The sequence below is a fragment of the Eumetopias jubatus genome, unplaced genomic scaffold (genome assembly GCF_037043125.1).
Source record: "Eumetopias jubatus isolate StellerSeaLion01/CBP00866 unplaced genomic scaffold, mEumJub1_p1.0 scaffold_3, whole genome shotgun sequence".
NCBI classification, from domain to species: domain Eukaryota; kingdom Metazoa; phylum Chordata; class Mammalia; order Carnivora; family Otariidae; genus Eumetopias; species Eumetopias jubatus.
The window spans coordinates 42,285,394-42,305,242 of NW_028274809.1; positions in this window are offsets into that span (position 1 = coordinate 42,285,394).

The following is a 19,849-nucleotide window of genomic DNA, read 5'->3' on the forward strand; positions in this document are numbered from 1 at the left end:
ACATGAACTTTGTCTGCTTTGCTACATTGACCCAATCAGGAGATCAGAATAGATAGGCTTCAAACAGATTTTACTGTTTCCTAAATGAGATCTCAAAACTTTTTACTTCACGCTGTCTTAAAGGTAGTAGATGTAGGCCATATCACATAATTACACTTCTGTCCGTTTTCCTTCACTCAACTGATATAAATTTAGTTTCTCCGTATTAGGTTTTGTGTACTATCTGCCTTTTTTTTTTTCAAAAAAATGCATAAGCTATTTTTTAAAAAGATGACAGTTACAATTTCTATAGTACTACTCCTCCTTAACAAAAAACAAAGACCTCTTTATATTAGTTGAAAATGTTAATCATTTCACATTGCTGGACAAAGTCTGTTGCATGATCTATCCTTTGCTGTCATAACAACTTACCACAAACTTAGTGCTTTAAAACAAGACATATTTATCATTATATTTTAATCTTATTTTACTTTTCTGATGTTGAATTGTTACAGTCCTCCCAGAAAAGTACTGCTTTGGAGAGAGATTAGTGATCTGTATGTGTGTATACATTCTATATCAGTTATTTGAGTCATTCACTGTGTGAAATTTTTAACAAGATAGTAAGAGAGTGAGATATTAGCCTTAGTAATATTGAGAAAATCTGTGAGAAAGAGGAGAGCAGCTTTTCATAGTCAGAAGCTAACAAATAGCTATTTTTGCTGCAAGTTGACCTGGCATTCCCAACTAAACCAGGACGTTCTCCTGTTGAACATAAACAATTTCATAAAACACCATCAGACAGATTATTCTCTAACTATGATGGAGCAAGACAAAAATAAGAGACCACTTTATAATCAAATGTGAACACAAACATAAGCAATACATTGCACAAACCACAGGAATATTCAAACAACTCCTTTCTCCACTAAAGCAAATGAGTGTTGCTTTACAAATTGCCACTTAGACTTGCTCAATTCTTACCATTTTCTAAACAATTAAGATACTCAATCATAGAATTACCTTTACTTCTTAATGCCATCCAATGAAAGCAAAACCCTGCTTCATTGAATCCTGCTCAAAATCTGATAGCACAATCCCAATCTCTATAAACATTCTTTTGCTGAGACACCTCATGTGGCATCTTCCCTTGTTGTAAGGAATCAAGAATCCAATACTGTTCTAGTATAGGTTTTTTCCTGAGGGTTGTGGATGCCAAATACCAATTTCTTCCATTTACTATTATCTACCTATGCATAATTTGATGTTTTATAGGACTATAAGAAAGTGAGAATGAATAATAAATTTATGATATGGAGTTCCTTTTGATAAAGTATATAGATATATTTCTTCCATTATTTTCAGTTTATTTTGGGATAGATATGTAGATTTTAGGTAGATGGATGGATAATAGATGACATGTGACAGAGGGAGAGAGGTAGATGTGTAGATGATAGATAGAAATATTACCTGTGTTAGAAAATATACTACCACCAAAATTACTGTTAGCAATTTTGACTATTTTAATTGACAGTATTTAGCATTAAGCCTTGAACATCCATATAACCAGTTTGTAATATCTACCACAATAATTTTTTCATTATTTTTATACTAGCTGTATCTTAACTGAATTTTTATTTGTATATATCGGGTGACCAATTAGGCTTACTTAGGCATACATATATGTTGGCTTTTGATAATGTAATGAATTTACCTGCCTGGAAATCTATTCTAATTTCACACATTGATTTGCTTAGATTAATGGCTGGCATTCAAAATGTTCTTTTACATCAGTGAAAGACATTTTGAATTTTATGAAAGTACTGTGGGGAAGGACAACTTTATTTTACCTGTGGATTTCCCAAGGACTAAGCCTCCCATCATCCACCTGTTTTTCTAGTTACCACTGAAGTTTATAAGTCAAGGACTAGAAATGTTGTTTGGTCCTTTTTAAAAAGGATGTGATTTTTGCCTGATCCAGAATACAAATATAATAGTTTTCCTATGTTAATAAATAATAAGAAAAAGTAAACAATGTTAGTGTACCTTATTCATTAGGAAGGGAAAACACTAACCATGAGAGATGAGCAAGGAACAATATGGAAATGTTTAAGGTAATTAGATAGTAGAAAGGACATATTTGGGGCATATTTGAGCTCTTTCTCTTCACCTCCATCAAAAATTATGAGCTTTTAGAGGGCAGAGACAAATTTTTCTAATCTTCAAATATTATGGCGAATTTATTTCAGATAGAGGATGCATGAAACAGATTGAACTGCAAAATATAATGAAAAGTGGAAAAAAAGATTTTCTATTCATGTTAAAATGCAATTGTCATTAAATAACTATCCTCTTTGTAGGCTCTTCTGTAAAATTAAGCATTCACTGAATTCATATTAATTCTTAGTCATAACATCTGCATATTTATGTCTACTTTTCCATTTCTGTCCTTTTATCTGTAGATGGCAAGTTCTATAATCGATGAGTTAAAGATTGATACAGTGAGAGGAGGAAGATAATATTTATTTCAAACAAGGAATATTGTGACTGAATTTGGAAAGGGCAAACTGGGGATGATCTTCCCAGTACTATATTGGATCTGTTACTAATTATGTGACTTTTTACATTTCATTGAAGATCTGTGGATCTAGAATCCCCACTTATAAAACGAGAATAAAAGTTATGTTCTGTGTTCAATGTTGAAAACAATGAGGATATATAATAAAATATTACATAACATATGATATAGAAACACACTTAGGCAACATATTTTAACATATTTTTCAATCTCATACTTTTTCTATTAAATTTTTTACATATTTTGAATATTTTCTCATCAACTGTAACTACAAATTTGTGTTGATGTATTTTTTTAATACATCCATGAGTGGATTTTAGAATAAAAAATAAATCCACATAGGAGAGGCTTTCAAGAAACTGTGCATAACACATTCTCTTCATTAACAAATGTATCTTACTCCAAGATGAGATGTGAGTTGTTCTTACATTAGCAGAAAATTAAAGATATTTATATATTTATCATTATTAATTTAATAATTCAAATTTGACATTCTTTCCTCTTGGAGAAAAAAGAAGGGTCCAGTAGACTAGAATTTAAATAGGACATAAAAATAGTTTTACCAATGTAAAATGCAAGATTAATCACTGTTAGAGACCTGAGAATTGAGCAAAGTTAAAATCTGAAAGAAGAACATGTATCATTTCCTAATGTTCTTTGCGAAGAGAATAATCTAGTCCTATTTAACTTTCATTTGATAAGGCATTTAAGAAGGAATATATGAACTACTACACTGAAAAAATATTCATATTTTGGAGTTGGCTTTTTCATAACAGCTTAAGAAAAGAATAGATCACTTATTCCTGAGGAGTAAATGGGCAGGGTAATTGAAGTTATAAGAAATAGATGAAGGTTATCTAGAACTGAGTCCTTGGTAAGATATGTTCTCACACTAATCAGAACTTTGAAAAAATAAAAAAATAAAAAAAATATTTAAGTGAATTCTTCCAGTATTCAGGAGTGAAGCAAAAAGGTTTTACTTAGTGAGATAAATACTATGCAGACAATTCCAAAATTCTTGGTCAACATATATTTGCAGATATATTGAGAAAATAGGTACATGATTATGGAGGCCTGTTTCTCCCCCTCCCTTTCACCCTGTGCCCCACCACTGGCAACCATCAGTTTGTAATTTGTATTTGCAGTTCTGATTCTGCTTTTTGTTTGTTCATTATTTTTAGATTCCATGCATAAGTGGAGTCATATGATATCTTTCTCAGTCTGACTTATTTCACTTAGCATAATACCCTCTAGGTCCATCCATGTTGTCAAAAATGACACAATCTCAGACTTTTTAATGGCTATATAATATTTATAGTGTATATATACCACATTTTTTATCCATTTGTCTATTGATGGACACTTTGGTTGTTTCCATGGCTTGGCTATTTTAAATAATGCTGCAATAAACATAGGGGTGTGTATATCTTTTTGAGTTAGTGTTTTCACTTTCCTGGGTAAATACCCAATAGTGGAATTATTTGATCATATAGTATTTCTGTTTTTAACTTTTTGAGGAACCTCCATACTGTTTTACAAAGTGGGTATTCCAATTTACATTCCTATCAACAATGCGCACAAAGGTTCCTTTTTCTCCACATCTTCATCAAAAATTGTTTCTTGTTTTCTTGATTTAACCATTCTAGGTGTGAGGTGTGAGGTGATATCTTATTGTGGTTCTGATTTGCATTTTCGTGATGTTGAGCATCTTTTCATGTGTCTGTTGGCCATCTGTATGTCTTCTTTGGAAAAATGTCTATTCAGGTTCTCTGCCCATTTTTTTAATTGAATTGTTTGGCTTTTAGGTGTTGAGTTGTATAAGTTCTTTTCTTTTTTAAAGATTTATTCATTTATTTTAGAAAGGGAGAGAGAGCATGAGCAGAGGGGAGAGGTGGGGGGAGAGAGAGAGAGAAAGAGAGATAGAATTTCTAGCAGACTCCCCACTGAACATGGAGCCAGACATGGGGCTCAATCCCACAACTCCAAGACCATGACCTGAGCCAAAATCAAAATCAAGTCAGACACTCAACTGACTGAGCCACCCGGGTGCCCCTAGTTGTGAAAATTCTTTATATATTTTGGGTATTAACCTCTTATTGGAATATCATTTGTAAATATCTTCTCCCGTTCAGTAGGTTGTCTTTTCATTTTCTTAATGGTTTTCTTTGCTGTACAAAAGCTTTTTATTTTGATATAGTCCCAATAGTTTATTTTTGTTTTTTGTTTCCATGGCCTGAGGAGACATAGCTAGAAAAATGTTGCTATAAGCTGATGTCAGAGAAATTACTGCCTGTGTCCTTTTCTAGGATTTTTATGGTTTCAGGTCTCATGTTCAGGTCTTTAATCAATTTTGAGTTTATTTTTGTGCATGGTGTTAGAAAGTGGTTCAGTTTCATTCTTTTTCATGTAGCTGTTCAGTCTTCCCAGCACCATTTATTGGAAAGACTGTCTTTTCTCCATTGCATATTCTTGCCTCCCTTTGTCAGAGATGAATTGACCATATAAATGTGGGTTTATTTCTGGGGTCTCTAACCTGTTCCATTGATCTATATGTCTATTTTTGTGTCAGGATTATATTGTTTTGATTACTACAGATTTGTCATTAATGATTTCTTCCTTTCTATTTTTCTTTGTTTTCTCTCTGTAACTCATACTATTTGAACATTGATAGAGAACTAATTATTATACCTTTTATTTCCTGTTTTCCATATTCTTCTTACTAGGAGATTTCCTCAATTTGTTCTCTCAACTTTCTTGAGGTTTTAATTTATATCATTTTAATTCCAATTTTGAAAAGCTTACTTTTATGTTCCAGATACTCTTTTTCAATAGCAACCTATTCTTGTTCAGGAATGCAGTAAATTCTTTTATCTCTCAAAAATATTAAAGATTTCACATATCTACATAATTTTTGTTTCTTCCAAATGCATTTCTGGTTGCTTCCATAGATACATGATGATACTTTACCGTGTGCTCATATTTTAAGAAAAAGACACTGAAAAGTGGGTTGAAGATTCTGTGGCCATGAGTAAGACTTATCAACTATGCAGTTTAGCATAGGGTGATCTGGCTGAGCTTTGTCATTGAATACATACCAATTTAAATATATTTAGGTATCATCTTGAGCTATTCAGATTTCCTAGAAAAGATGCTTCCACTCTCCTGCCTGAAGGGTTTAAGTCTGGTTGATAATATCCTGTAAGCCCAAAGAGGAAGAAAACAGGAATATGAACACTTAGAAAGTAAATTCTCATTAAATTCAATGGCACTTGACTTTTCCTAAATTAGAGGTCTTATTTTTTTATTTTTCTATGGTAATTTTTCTACTTTTCCCATATGGAAATGAAGAGCCACCTGCATTAAGCTATAAAATCTACACTTAAAAATTTAATAAGAAATATCTCCTACAAAAAAGTATAACATTTTAGTTCAGAGAAAATTTTAATATATAACCAAAATTGCAAATATCTAGTCTTTTAAAGAAGCAAATCATATTAATAGTGAATGTAGGAGGTTTTCCATTAAGGTGGAAAGACAAAGAGGCCAACTATCATTATTACTGATCAATATCATGGTGTGGTCTTAGCCATTACAATAAAACATAAAAAAAAAAAGAAAAAGTTGTCTGTAGGAACACCTGGGTGGCTCAGTCCATTAAGTGTCTGCCTTAGGCTCAGGTCATGATCTTTGGGTCCTGGGATCCAGCTCTGTGTTGGGCTTCCTGCTCAGTGGGGAGTATGCTTCTGTCTGTCTATCTGTCTCACTCTCTCTCTCCCTCTGCCCCCCCACTTGTGTTCTTTCTCTCTCAAATAAATAAATAAAATCTTAAAAAAATTGTCTGTCAGAAAGATGTTGCTTGATTATTGAAACAAAGAAAAAGGGAAGCAAAAAGGCAAATGAAATTAATTTATATTTATTTATTGCCAAAGAATAGCAAATCTTACCCTGTGCTGAAGAATTATCAAGAAACACATGAGAGAAAAGAATTTGAGTTCAATGGAAAAAACCTAATTGAGAAATAAATTTTGTTATATATAAATAGATATTTTAAAAATAGAGTTTAGTGCAGTTAGAGTAGTTTTCATAGAATATTTAAGAGTTAAAAGTTGAGATGCATTGCAGTTGGTTATATAACAGGTATAAGGGAGGGCATGCCAACTAAGAAAATGAGCAAAAGCAAAACTTCAGAAATAAAAGTGAGCACAATGCTGGGGGAAGAAGGCAGGTGGACTTCTGTACTAAACAGTATAAAGTGTTGCTACTAAATAGGAATGAATTTGCATATATTAGGTATAATAAAATTAAGGAGCAGCATAGATTAGGCTTCATGCTATTTGTCCTTCAGCATGAAAGTGATGTTTAATCAATATTGATTCATTAGCAATGTAAACAACAGTTAGGGAAAAATTGATATTAAGAGCAAGGTAAGGAAATTTCTGGTTAAAAATGGCTTCTCTACTTTTGCGTGGAGTCTTAGAATCCATCATCTCAACACTTGTTTGTTACTATTTGGAACTCACTGTTTTAAAACTGAACTATTCACTTTGGAACATTTTGTTCATCTACTTTTATCTACCTCCTCACTCTCATTTTTGGCCCTATTGTTCCTTATTTCCATTTTATCTTCATCTTGTAATTTAGATTTGATGCCCTACTTAAAACAACAAACTAGACTCTTCTTAATATTCTAGTTTCCCTCCCCAGTAATACCTTTCCTCTACTATTGTGACTAAAATAAAGATCCTGCTATTTTACTGCTACCCTTTCAAGACAAACTCTTCTGATTCAAGCCTACCTTGGAAGTATGGAAATGTCCAAAATGAAGGATTTGAGGGAAAAAAGATATCAATTCCTTGGTGCCAAGTTAATACAAAAATCATCACAAAAAAAGAGCCCATCTATTGGGTACCCAAATATAAATTATGAAACAATTACTACAATTCTTAATGTTTGTTAGGAGCTATAGAACAAAAGACAATCTTAAAAAATAATTATGTCATAAAAAAGAAAACATTTAATTTACTCAGGAAAAATATATGAAAACGAGGATATATAATTATATTGCAGAAGATAACATCCTAAAATAAATTGACTTTAGTGAAAAAAAAAAGTGAAGGTTTGATGCTTTTTAAAAAGCTCCTAAGGCTCTAAATCATAAATCTGGAATACAGATGCCAGATTCCAGATGGTTTATGTAAATGACTGCATAGAATGTGCATGATGCCTGGAGTCTAGGTTTCTGAGGTTTCAGGATAAGTGTAGTTTTACAGCATTTCATCACCTAAGTGTTTAGTTTTTAAAAGAGCAGCTATTATTTCTCTCTTAGAAACAATACTTTAAAAACAAAGGCGTATGTGTCCATTAGACAGATATATGTTCCCATGACATACAATATATCAAAGTAATAGGCTCATCTTATTTTATTGTATGGATTTGTAGAATCGTATGTTCTTCCCATTAAAATGTAATGATAGGAATAATAGTTTGCATTTTTATGCATTTGCCATGTGACAAGTACTCTTCTAATTTTAAAAAATACGTTAACTAATTTAATCTTCACAGTAACCTTGAGGAAGTAGGTGCCACTGTTACTCTTTTCCAGAGGAAGAAACTGAGGAAACAAATAGATTAATAAACTTTAAAATCACACAATGTATATTAGAATAGAAATAAACACTCATGCAATCTGACTTTAAACTTTCCATTCTTACCCACCATGCTAGTATTATGAGTGCAGAAAAAAAATATATGTTGTGTTACTGCCTCACACTTAGCACCAAGCCTAGCCAAAGTTAGGCACTCAGTAAATATGTATTAAATAAATGTAATAAATCAAGTGTTTAATCTTTTTGAATTTTTGTTATTGATATCACCATTACAGATATGCATGAATTTTAAAAAATCAAATATAATGAAATAATGTTAAACGAAATGCCAAATATATTCTATAAATCTGTATGCCTTTCCAGAAATAACAACTATAGACTATTTTTTCTAAAGTTAGTTACTTTTATAAATCTAAATATTACATGTAAGCCTTTCCTTTGCTTTATCACCTTAAAGCATTCATATATATTTGTGTGTATATGTGTATATTTGTATGTGTGTGAGTTTGTGTGTATATACTTAAACAGGGTTGTGTAGTATTTCATGAAGTAGGGCTGAGAGCGTTGGTAAAGGTCCTGAATATGTGAATGTCTATGCATTTCTTTATTTACTTTCACACTTGGTTGATAAGATATTAATACCACGTTCAAAAGCACTTGCCATAGGGAACTATGAATGCATTGCTTTATGACCTCTAACATTCGGTGTTGCTCATGACAGGTTGTTTCAAACACAATTCTTATTCCTCTTTATGTTAGTTTCTCTGGGAGATTTTGAGATATTCTTTATATCATAATATAATATGTCAAAAACTCCATTAGTGTTTGTTTTGCTTCCTTTTCATTGTTTCTTCTTCTACTCTGAAATTACATTACTATTAAGATGTTGGAACTCCAAAATTTATGCTGTATATTGAAACATATATCTTTAGTCTTTATTCATAATTCCTTTGACTTTATCTTCTAGGTTTCCATATTGACAATATTTTTATCATAATACATAGTTATATTTAGCAAGTAATTTTTAACTGCCAAAGATCATTTTCTTTAATTCTTCCTTTTGCTTTGCATCACTTTCTTACTTTAGCTTAAAATATCCTCTCAAAGAATAATAGTAGTAGAGTTTTATTTTAAAATTTTTCTTCTTTACTGGATGATTCATAATTATTTTGTGGAGATTTTGGTTGGTCCATCTTGTCTTCTTTTGTACTAGAAATTCTTATTTCTTTCTTATATATTATTTTTTAATGATGAACTAACTTTACTAGTATAGGAGGTCAACTTATCTTTTTCTCTATGGTTCAGCAGCCTTGTTTTCTAAGCACTTTCTCTTAAGTGGAAGATGAATGTCAGTTTTTACTCTGGGGAGAGTAAGCAGGAAACCAGTAGGCAGTCTGGGAACCCTTGTAATGTCCAAAGTGAAGAAATCTTTAATTTGGAAATGGATCTGCTTAGTATATTTCCATATTAAACTAAGATGCCTTTCCCCTCTTCTCCTGCTCCCTTTCTATTGTGAAGATAAAGGATTACCTCAAAGTGTGTTCAAATCATCTAATAAATCCCACATTAAAAGAATATACCTGGGTAGATTATCTGCTTATTTTAGAGAGAGAAATTTAAGTGTCTTACTTCAGGTAGAGGAAGCTGTTGCTAACAGACCTAAATATAATACGGAAGTAGGGTATTTTAGCCTATTTGGGCTGCTATAAAAATATCACAAAGTCGGTAGCTTATAAAGTATAGACATTTATCTCTCACACTTCTAGAGACTGGAAGTCCAAGATCAGGGTGCCAGCATTGTCAGGTGAGGGCTCTATTCCAGGTCACAGACTGTTGGCTTTTGTGTCTTCACATGGTACAAAAGGTTAGGGATCTCTCTGAGGTCTCTTTTATAAAGGAATAATCCCATTCATTATGGCTCCATCCTCACAAACTAATCATCTCCCAAAGACCCCACCTCTGAATATCATCACATTGGAGGTTAGTATTTCAATGTATGAATGGAGGGAGGGGGGGAACAGACATTCAGACCATATCATAGGGTATCAATAGTCCAGCAGTTTTGAGTGCAGTATTAATGACCCTGATGACTTTCCAATAACTCGTTCCTATACTTTATATTTATTGGCTCTAAACTGGTCTCCTTAGAGCTAAGAACCAATTTGTTCTACAGCTGGTATTTTTTGTGTATGGAAGTCAGGAGCTGAGAGGTGGGGTGGGATAGGACAGAAAAGAAGCATTCTCGAACTCTCCTCTTGAACCAGAATTCAACAGGCATATCTCATTTAATTCAAGGTAAAAGTATGTATACAGTCTCAATATGTGTCAACACTGGAACTGTCCCCCTTTTCAACACTTTTATGTATTGTTTAGAATAAGACAATTAGATTCAGAGATTTTGACATGGAATCTGAGGCATCATACCTAGAAGCTGCACAATATATGGCATAACTTGGATTATAAAATGTCACATGGTTTTTAATCCATTATATGACATAGGGGATGAATGACAGCTTTACTATATACATATATATATATACAATAACAATTGTTTTCTAAAATTAAACAAAGTAATGTAAAGATACAGTAATGGCTTCAAGCCATGCAATCCACTTACATAAACTTTAGAGGTCATTTGTACTAAGTCTATGATCTATGCATTCAATAAAGAAGAAAATTTAATTTAGTTTTACAAATTAAAGGAAATAAAATAATGGTTGTTAACAGCAAGCAATTTGCATGCCTATAACAATTATAAACCAAATACATAGAGAGGAATTAATTCCCAAACAGATTTTTATGCCTGAAGTCTCAAATAAAAAGAAAAAGAAAAAAAATAATAATTAAGATCCTAGGAATATCACCTTTTGGCTGATGATAAATTCTCAGCCTACACACAGAAACACACCCTATCAACAATATTGGTATTTAAAATATCATTGCTGGAGGTGGTAGAAAGAAGGTTGTCTAATATTACCAAAAGTACTCATGAAAAATAAATAGCTTTCAAAATTGTGGTTCATATCCAGACTTGGCAAGAAATAGATTTTTAGTTGAAAATAATACTCAATATTAAAGAATAAATGTTTTCTTTATACATATGAAATTTTAAGAACATCTGGAAGAATACTGATTTCTTTATCCTAAAAAAAGGATGTTCATTTTTCCAGAATTCCCTGACAATCTCCATATTTTACAATATCAACAAAGTGAGCACAATATTTTATTTATTACAATAAATTATGCTTATGGGTTGAATGGAATACTCACAAGTATTGTAACATCAGATTCTTTAAACACATCTCTATTTATTCCTAGATAGCGATAAAGCAACGGAGGAAAAAAAAATCAATGGAAAAGGAGGAAAAATATGAACTTCACTATCTCTTTCTTTAATTCTAGGCCCTCAATATGCAATTCTTAAGGAATTTCTAAACATTATTAATTCAATGCTGAATTTTCTTTTACTATTTAATATAACCAGAGATCTACAAATGTTTATTAAAAAAAAAAACAAAACAAAACTCTGGGGTGCCTGGATGGCTCAGTCAGTTAAGCATCCGACTCTTGATTTTGGCTCGGGTCATGATTTCCAGGTCTTGGGAGCAAGTCCTACATCAGGCTCTGCGCTCAATGCGGAGTCTGCCTGTCCCTCTCCCTCTGACCCTCCTCCTGGTGCCCCCCCCCCTCTCTAAAATAAATAAATAAAATCTTAAAAAAAAAAACCAAACCTTCAATGCAAGTCTGTTATCCAAAATTAGCATAACATTATATTATGTTTACTACTGTGAATATTATTTTTTAAATTTCTTTACCCTCAGTTTTTCTATTTCCTTTTTACTCTTTCATACCCTGTATATGATTATTTTTAACATTCATTTTACGAATACGTGTTGAGCACCTATAATGTACCAAGGTCTGAACTTGATACAGTGCAGTGTTTGCTCAAGATCAGAGTTTAATGGACTACTCCACTGTTTTCATTCCACTACCATAAAGTGTGGTAGAATGTGGCCATGAGTGTTAGGTGTGCTTACTTAATTTCAAGGGATGGAGACAATCAGAATACCTATTAAATCAGTGATATATTGCCTACACCTGAAATGGAAGTTCATACTTCATAGAAACCCAGGACAGATGGTGCTTCTAGAAACTGGAAAATAACAGGAAAATGGAATCTCAGCTGTTAACACCTGACTTATTTCCTTGACCCCCTTCCTGGCAATCAAAATTTAGATTCCTATTCTAGTAACTGGCTTTTAACAAAACTAAGATGCCCACAATGTTTCTCCCTTTGCTTCAATTCCTATGTCTAACCAGTTAACCAGTTCTGTGTTGATCTAATCCCAATTCCTGAGAAAGAGAATCCAGTAAATAAATAGCATCCTTCTTGATGCATATACTTATGATTAGAGAATCTATTTTCCAGAAATTCCTTAGAATCATATTAAGTTATGAAGAATTCATTACCTTAGTTTGCCCAGGATGCTGTGGGAGGCAATTTCATGCTTGCAGAGCCATAGCCGATCCCATATTTTCCAAGGGTTAAAACCACCTATGTAATACAGCTTTCCTCCACTATCCGAAAGTGGAGTGCTCCTATGAAAAGCTTTCATAAGCTGAAATGGAGTAAAGCGAAGAAGCAATTACCATTAGTTTATATGGGAAAATGTTTGAGCCTTTCCAGACCCCCAAAATAATGTCACTTAGGCTTTTCTGATACCTTAAGACACATCCTGCTAGTGGATGCACAGAACAACAACAACAACAACAACAAATGAAACAGAGATAAAGTGCAGATGCTCACAGATAGTTCAGTACCATGGCAGCTTAAAACTGAGATGTTGAGTGTAGTTCCTGGGGAAGGAACTAGGTGGTGCCACTCTTACTGTTTCTGGTTGTGGGCTTGCCTCTATAAAGGTTCACCGCAAAACAAATGCTGAACTCTATTTTTGCTTTTTGTCTTTTCTCATAAAAGTGAAAATCCTTTAGATTTCTTTCAATTATCAAAAAAGGGACCAATGCAGGTCTTTCATAAAAGTGATGCGGTATAACATGTAAACTTTCAAAAAGGAAGGCATACCTGTACTGTTAGCCTGATCACTGCTTATGATTACTACTTAGAATCTTCTCTATTCTCCTCTAATATAAGTATACATTTCTTTACTTGGTTTGTATGAAACCCTAAAATCTATCACCAGTTCCTGGGAAGTACCCATTGTTCTAGCCAAGTTTTAATCAATAAACTATAAAAGCTTTCTGGTCATTTTCATTTATTAGCTCCCACCATCTTTTCCTGTGATAAATAGGGAAAACAGGAAAATATACCTACAGTCTACACTACTCACACAATATAATCAAACTGGGATAGTTGCCTCTTCTACTGCATTAAAAATACCATGTTACAGGTATAACTGCATTCTCTAAAAGTATACTATGAAAAACTACATTAGAGCAAAAAACAATTGCTTAATTATTTGTTATTTGGATTTAGGTACAATTTATAAGACAATCTGTTTTGAACTGAAGGACAAACTGGTCACTAGAGTTGCTTTTATTTTTGTCCTTCAAATTTCATTTTTTCCTGTAATATGTATAAAACAGAATTCTTTGGTTAAAAATGCCTTTTCTGTGGTAAGAATAGATATTGTGAAATAACAATGAAGAAAAGAATCCTAATGTAAACATACAAATAGATTTCTGCATTATAGAAAATCATTGAGTTAACCAGCTCATCAGTGACTTAAACCCATCCAAAGGAGTCTCATGAACATAAAAATGTCCGGGAGAACCGTTTGCATATTTGTAATGTATTAATTGTTGTGGCATAAATTATTTAGGTAGAAAATAAGACAGAGTAACAATAATCATGAAAACTATATTTTATATCTTTACAAGATAATTTTAGTGGAAGCTTTAATTTGTCCCTGAAATGATTGGCATATATCAAATTTCTCAGTTGGATCTCTAATTTGTTGCTATCTCAAAAAATGTTTATGTCTCTGTCAAAAGTCTGTTATAACACGTGGCAGTGCTATCTTAATATAAGGAGATAATTGATATTACAATGATGTGAAGTCAATTAAGCCTGAATATCTTGCATAAATAAAAATAAAATAAAAAATAAATAAAATTTTAAAAATTAAAAAACATATTTTGAAAAGTCTCACTTTGATTTCAGGTTTAAAATGGGGGAATGGCAGGGGGGAATGGTAGGGGCGCCTGGGTGGCTCAGTTGGTTAAGCAGCTGTTTTCAGCTCAGGTCATGATCCCAGGGTCCTGGGATCAAGTCCCACATTGTGCTCCTTGTTCAGCGGGTCACCTGCTTCTCGCCTGCCTGCCGTTCCTCCGTTTGTGCTTGCTCTCTGTCTCTCTCCCTCTCGCTCTCTCTGTGTAAAATAAATAAATAAAAATAAAATCTTTTAAAAAATTGGGGGAATGGTATTTCATATATCTCCTAAAATTCAAATTTAGGGGCACCTGGGTTGCTCAGTCATTAAGCATCTGCCTTCAGCTCAGGTCATGATCCCAGGATCCTGCGATCGAGCCCCGCATCAGGCTCCCTGCTCATCAGGAAGCCTGCTTCTCCCTCTCCCACTACCTCTGCTTGTGTTCCCTCTCTTGCTGTGTCTCTCTCTGTCAAATAAATAAAGAAAATCTTAAAAAAAATAAAAAAAATCAAATCTAATAATTTTTTAAAATTGTCTTTCAACAATCCTGTAGATATAGATAACATGCAAAATGCTGCTCTATTTTAATTTTATGCTTTCTGCATTTAGTTTTCTTTTCAAAATTACAGGTCATAGACTTCTTTGAGACTATGATGAAAATGTTTGTCCCTCACCACAAGGAAATGCAAATAAGCATGCCCTTCAAACTTTTGCATATAATTGATGCATGTTGTAGACCATTAGAAATATATGCAGATCCATGGACACTAGGTTAAATATTCGTGTCCTAGAACTTAATAACTTTAGGATACAGCTACTGAGCTGCCATGACAATTCTTTCTGATAATTCAATACTCACTCAGCAAAAGCATATTGCTTGCCTTTATATCAGTTAGGGCTCTCATGGTAAAAAATCCAACTCAAATTTACTTACATTTAAAAAAAAGTACATATAAAAATGTATATTAAAAAAAGGTAATATAACCAGAAAGTCAAAGCGTAAGGTACATTTTAGGCACAATCAGATGTAAGACCTCTAACTATATATATATAACTATATATATATGTGTATGTGTATATATATATATAATTTTTTTATAAAGGAAAGTTTTTTTAAAGAGAGAGAGAGCACACAAGAAGAGGGAGCAGCAGAGGTAGAGGGAGAACCAGGCTCCCTGCTCAGCAGGGAGCCTGATGCACAGCTCAATCCCAGGACCTCTGGGATCATGACCTGAGCTGAAAGGCAGATGCCTAACCAACTGAGCCACCCAGGCACCCCAAGACCTCTAACAATATTGTGGGAGTTTTTTCTCTTCATATAAGAACTCTTTTTTGTTTCCTGTAGGTAGAACTCCATTTTTACACAAACTCTCCAATTGTCATAAAAGGTGGGTTTGGTAGCTCCATACTTTATGTACCCTTGGGTTCCATTTTAATTCTAGAGGGAAAGAGTGAAATTATTTTTTTTCACAGAAGTCATAGCAACATCTTTATGTATCCCCTTGGCTCTGATTATCAAAAAAAATTTTTGTGATTACAGTTTGATTTTCCAAGTTTGTCTACTCATCCTTGGTCAAGATTAGGGACAGAGCCTATCCTACTAGAAATACTTGAGAGAAGGACATTAACATCCATAGGTAAATTGGGCTATAATTTTCAGAGGAAAAAAGTGAATGGATGTGGAAAGTAAAAAATAAACAAATATATTTACTCTGTGGCATATACAGGCTTAGGTGATAAGAACGTATAAAATCCCAGACCTCAAGGAGGTTTCTGGTCTATGTACTAAGCTACCCATTGATCGAAAATACTATGAAAACCACCAACCAAAGAAACAAAAACCTAAGTAACAGGCCAGCAAATTTTTATATCAATGCATAAGATCTGAAACTACCCAGATGGTAGACACCATCTTCCAGTTCAAACTTTCTCTAAATGTTATTTCTAGTGAGTGCCAAATCTTCATTATAAAGCTAATTCAGACATGTTGTTTAAATATAAAACTCCTCCAATCAGTATAAACTAGTTGAATAAATTTTACCTTTTTAAGTATATAATGGTACTAATGTTTTTTAATCACTCTGTATTTTTTAGCCAAGGTTATTCTAGAATTAAGTTTATTGAAGGGCTTTTCTCATCTATCCCTTGTCTAACTACCCAATCTTATCGTTTCTTCCTTCACAGGTTCTGCTAAAATAATACCATTTTTATAGTTCTATAACTTGCCTGTGATACTTCCATCCCACCCTTCAGACACAAACTCACAATATTCATTAACTTTTTTATTTGCATCTCTCTTCAGAAACTCTAAATATTCCCCCTTTTGTGCTCTTCCTTACCCTAAAAAATAATTCTACTGATGCATACCACTTCTAGATGTTACTGATGGGAGTCTCAAATAGCTGTGGTACACGTAGTTCATGTTTTTAAATCCCTAATTCCATCTATTCCGGAAAAGCTTTGCCTTTCTGGAAACCTCAGGCATTGGGCCATTTTATTTCCTCATCTATGCCAGCAGTTTTTTTTTTTTTTTTCCCATTCAGTTGCTACTATGTGTTTTGATGTTAGAGGGACCTGTGCTTAAATCATAATTCCTCTTTATTATTTGCTTTGCATGCATAACTTTTCTATTCCCTCATCTTTATAATGCAACAACTATGTTTGCTCATCCACAGAATCACTCTTCATAAGGAAATTCATAAGAAGGACTGTATCTGAACATAGCATGTAAATAGCAGCTGTTTAGTCAATATCAGTTTTCTTCCCGCCATCATCACCTCTATTTGTATCAACTTCACTCTCTGTTTGCATCAATTTGTTACCAGTCACCTTATATGCTTTCCTCAAGCAACCTCTTTAACTTATTAGTAGATATTTAGTCACCTTCTACTAGTAATATAAATCTTGAGTTTTTACTTTTTATAGAGTTCAAATTTCATTTATTTTATTTTGTTTCCTGAAACAACTATAATTCACTTTTCCAGACAGACCCTGAACTCCATAATTTGTTTTAGCCCTTGATGAACAAAACTGGAAAAATATGGATTAATATTAGTGAAATTCCAAAAACAGGCTGTTGGTGACACAATATATTTTTTAAAAAACTGCCCAACATGATATTTTTAAAAACTGCACATTTTAAGCAGTGTGTTGTCAATCTATTGCATGATTTTCTTATTGCATATGTAGTACAGAGTACAAAAACAATCAACCAACCTGAGGTTAGGAGTCATTGTCTTGGACTATAAGACATGAACATTCTCAGGAAAACTGGTCTACTGAGAGGTAAGCCAGCCCTGGTCATGTAAAAAAAAAAGGAGAGTGGTGGAGCAGGAACCTGTCCTGGTAAGAAATCCTTAGGAATCCTTGTGCCTATGGAACAGTTGTAACTTATTTCTCTATTATTTCTCACAACCATTATATGCACAAATTCAATAAACAGTACACCTTAGTTTTTATTGAGTGCTTATTGGTTAATCATGAAATAGACAAGGGGATGTCAGGCCCCATTTCTTCTGCTGATGCCCAAGGGTTATTAGCCCAGAAGGTCTTACAGATCATCAATCTTATATAACTCATAGAAACATCCTGAGAGAATTGGATCAAAAACCAGACAGCATACCAGGCCTCAAATATAGATAGTTGGGGAAGCCTTACATGTATACTAATTTTCAGCTTATAACATAATAAAGTCCAGAAAAGCTTGTAGCTTTGAATTTGGAGTAGCATACTCCTTAAGAGCCAAGCCCTTTAGGAGTAAGGAGTGCACCTGTTGTGATGAGCGCTGGGTGTTGTATGGAAGTGTCAAATCACTAAATTGTATACCTGAAAGTTACATTACGCTAACGGAATTTAAATAAAAACTAAAACAAAAGAACCAAGCCCTTTACTCATTATCCAACACAATCTTATTGAGCACCTAATATATGCCAAGCATTGTTCTAAGATAATGATCAGATTCTCTCAAGAGTACTTGCTACCCTGTTACAATTCTAGTTTAACTCTCTTCTTGGTCTCTTCTTTCTCTCTCTCCAGCTCAATCTCTCTCTCTCTTTCCTGTGCCTTACTAAAGTTGCTACCTAGAGAGGGCAGGAATGTCATCCAATCTATCATATACTGAGATTAGTTATAATAAACATGAATCAGAGATATCAACTCTGGCTGTTCCCTGGTGTTATAACCTAGTTTTGAGGTATTTATTTTCTCATAGCTCCGAACACCCACTTTACCCAAAAATCTATTATGTATATCAATTGTTTTACTCTTACAGTCTGATGATGCTGAGATCTTTCTCCTAATGATTTGTCTTCGGATTATAAAACCTGATACTTTAATAGGGCTATGAAATAACTCACGTTTATTAGGTATAAAGTAACTTGTTTGAAAGTGTGTATGTGTATGTGCATATATGCATTCCTATCAGTGAATTTCATCCAGGGAAATTGTAGGAATAAATTTTTCTCCCTCTATATGATAAATTTAGATATTTCAGAAATATCAGCCAGCTAGCGTAATAGTGGTTGCATGAGCTTTGTTCAGAAACAATGTTTCTGTCCTTATGAACCTATGTTTGTAACAAATTATTTAATTTCTAAAAACTCAGTTTCCCATTTCTAGAACTTTTTTGCTTAGAATTCTAAGATAGTCAATGCATGCTTCTTATAGCTTTTGGTGGTTGTTGACAATTTTTACCATTTCTTGGCTTGAGGCAGCATAACTCCAATTTCTGCCTCCATGTTCACATGACATTCTTTTGTGTGCCTGTGTCTCTGTGTTCAAATTTCCTTCTTCCTATAAAGACAACAGTCATCTTGAATTTAGGGCCCATTCTAACCTCATCTTAATTTGATTAAACAGCTGCAAAGAACTTCTTTCTTTTTTTAAAGATTTTATTTATTTATTTATTTGAGAGACAGAGAGAGTGACAGCGAAAGAGAGAACACAAGTGGGGTGAGGGACAGAGGGAGAAGCAGGCTCTCCGCTGAGTAGGGAGCCCTATGCAGGGCTCCAACCAAGGACTCCAGAATCATGACCTGAGCCTAATGCAGATGCTTAACTGACTGAGCCACTCAGGGCCCCAAAGACCTTATTTCTAAATAAGGTTATATTCACATATTTGGGATAGACATGAATTTTGGAATACAGTTCAATTCATGTAAGATAACATGACAAGACCTAGCATTGTGACTAAACAGAAAAGATACTAAATTAATATGTATACTTCTGCATCTCTTCACCAACTCCTGCCATAGAAAGAAAGAAAAAAATCCTACTTCTGTCCAATATTCTTTTGGTTTAAGCCATAATTTCCTATTAAAATAAGAGAATTAACATATTGTTACTAGCAATTCTTAGCCTTGAGTGCAAATGTTCTTTTTTTAAAAAAATTCAATTTAATTAACATATATTGTACCATTGGTTTCCAAGGTAGAATCCAGTGACTCATCAGTTGAATATAACATCCAGTGCTCATTATTTCAAGTGCCCTCTTATAGTCCGTCACCCAATCACCCCAT